Source organism: Arachis stenosperma, chromosome 7 (assembly GCF_014773155.1).
Source record: "Arachis stenosperma cultivar V10309 chromosome 7, arast.V10309.gnm1.PFL2, whole genome shotgun sequence".
Lineage (NCBI taxonomy): Eukaryota > Viridiplantae > Streptophyta > Magnoliopsida > Fabales > Fabaceae > Arachis > Arachis stenosperma.
Genome location: NC_080383.1, coordinates 54348519 through 54351060, shown reverse-complemented (window position 1 = coordinate 54351060; position 2542 = coordinate 54348519). Strand labels below are relative to the sequence as shown.

Genomic DNA, 2542 nt, shown 5'->3' with positions numbered 1-2542 from the left:
GGTGTATTCGGCCAAGAAGGGGGAAGAAAGGGTGTTTAGGTTGTGTGAAAATGAAGAGTTGAAGAAGGGTATTTATAGGAGAGAGGGGGGCAAAGGTTCGGCCATTATGGGTGGGTTTGGGAGGGAAAGTGGTTTGAATTTGAAGGGTGAGGTTGGTGGGGTTTTATAAAGGATGGATGTGAGTGGTGAAGAGAAAGATGGGATTTGATAGGTGAGAGGTTTTTGGGGAAGAGGTGTTGAGGTGATTGGTGAATGGGGGAAGAAGAGAGAGAGTGATGGTAGGGTCCTGTGGGGTCCACAGATCCTGTAGTGTCAAGGAAAAGTCATCCCTGCACCAAATGTTGCTCAAAATCACGTTTTGAGCCATTTCTGGCGTTAAACGCCGGGCTGGTGCCCATTCCTGGCGTTTAACGCCAGGTTCTTGCCCTTTACTGGCGTTTAACGCCAGTCTGGTGCCCCTTTCTGGCGTTAAACGCCCAGAATGGTGCCAGACTGGGCGTTAAACGCCCAACAGCTAGCATTACTGGCGTTTGAACGCCAGTTTCTTCTCCTCCAGGGTGTGCTGTTTTTCTTCCTGTTTTTCATTCTGTTTTTGCTTTTTTCATTGTTTTTGTGACTTCTTATGATCATCAACCTACAAAAAAAGATAAAATAACAAAAGAAAATAATTAATTATAAAACATTGGGTTGCCTCCCAACAAGCGCTTCTTTAATGTCATTAGCTTGACAGAGGACTCTTATGGAGCCTCAGAAATGCTCAGAACCGTGTTGAAACCTCCCAACACCAAACTTAAAGTTTGAATGTGGGGTTTCAACACCAAACTTAGAGTTTGGTTGTAGCCTCCCAACACCAAACTTAGAGTTTGACTGTGGGGGCTCTGCTTGGCTCTGTTTTGAGAGAAGCTCTTCATGCTTCCTCTCCATGATGATAGAGGGATGTCCTTGGGCCTTAAACACCAAGGATTCTTCATTCACTTGAATGATCAACTCTCCTCTATCAACATCAATCACAGCCTTTGCTGTGGCTAGGAAGGGTCTGCCAAGGATGATGGATTCATCCATGCACTTCCCAGTCTCTAGGACTATGAAATCAGTAGGGATGTAATGGTCTTCAATCTTCACCAAAACATTCTCTACAAGTCCATGAGCTTGTTTTCTTGAATTGTCTACCATCTCTAATGAGATTTTTGCAGCTTGCACCTCAAAGATCCCTAATTTCTCCATTACAGAGAGGGGCATGAGGTTTACACTTGACCCTAAGTCACACAAGGCCTTCTTGAAGGTCATGGTGCCTATGGTACAAGGTATAGAAAACTTCCCAGGATTCTGCCTCTTTTGAGGCAGTTTCTGCCTAGACAAGTCATCCAGTTCTTTGGTGAGCAAGGGAGGTTCATCCTCCCAAGTCTCATTTCCAAATAACTTGTCATTTAGTTTCATGATTGCTCCAAGGTATTCAGCAACTTGCTCTTCAGTAACATACTCATCCTCTTCAGAGGAAGAATACTCATCAGAGCTCATGAATGGCAGAAGTAAGTCCAATGGAATCTCTATGGTCTCATTTTGAGCCTCAGATTCCCAAGGTTCCTCATTGAGGAACTCAGAGAAGAGTGGTGCACGCCCACTGGGGTCTTTCTCAGTGGCGTCTTCTTCCTCTCTATGATCTCCATATTCGGCCATGTTGATGGCCTTGCACTCTCCTTTTGGATTTTCTTCTGTATTACTTGGGAGAGTACTAGGAGGGAGTTCAGTAACCTTCTTGCTCAGCTGACCCACTTGTCCTTCTAAATTTCTGATGGAGGACCTTGTTTCATTCATGAAACTTTGAGTGGTCTTTATTAGATCAGAGACCATTGTTGCTAAGTCAGAAGCATGCTGCTTAGAACTCTCTGTCTGTTGCTGAGAAGATGATGGAAAAGGCTTGCTATTGCTAAACCTGTTTCTTCCACCATTATTGTTATTGAAACCTTGTTGAGGTCTCTCTTGATTCTTCCATGAGAGATTTGGGTGATTTCTCCATGAAGAATTATAGGTGTTTCCATAGGGTTCTCCTAGGTAATTCACCTCTTCCATGGAAGGGTTCTCAGGATCATAAGCTTCTTCCTCAGATGAAGCATCCTTTGTACTGTTTGGTGCATTTTGCATTCCAGACAGACTTTGAGAAATCAAATTGACTTGTTGAGTCAATATCTTGTTCTGAGCCAATATGGCATTCAGAGTGTCAATCTCAAGAACTCCTTTCTTCTGACTAGTCCCATTGTTCACAGGATTCCTTTCAGAAGTGTACATGAATGGTTATTGCAACCATTTCAATCAATTCTTGAGCTTCTGCAGGCGTCTTCTTCAGATGAAGAGATCCTCCAGCAGAGCTATCCAAGGACATCTTAGATAGTTCAGAGAGACCATCATAGAAAATACCTATGATGCTCCATTCAGAAAGCATGTCTGAAGGACATCTTCTGATTAATTGTTTGTATCTTTCCCAAGCTTCATAGAGGGATTCTCCATCCTTCTGTCTGAAGGTTTGGACTTCCACTCTAAGCTT

The 2542-nt window shown here is 43.5% G+C and overlaps 1 non-coding gene across 1 annotated transcript; it reads left to right on the top strand.

Annotated features, from left to right (window-relative positions):
• The first annotated feature begins 2434 nt into the window (after positions 1-2434).
• Positions 2435-2542, top strand: LOC130942478 (small nucleolar RNA R71). The gene has a single exon (XR_009071048.1). It is a non-coding gene; the product is annotated as a small nucleolar RNA R71 (small nucleolar RNA).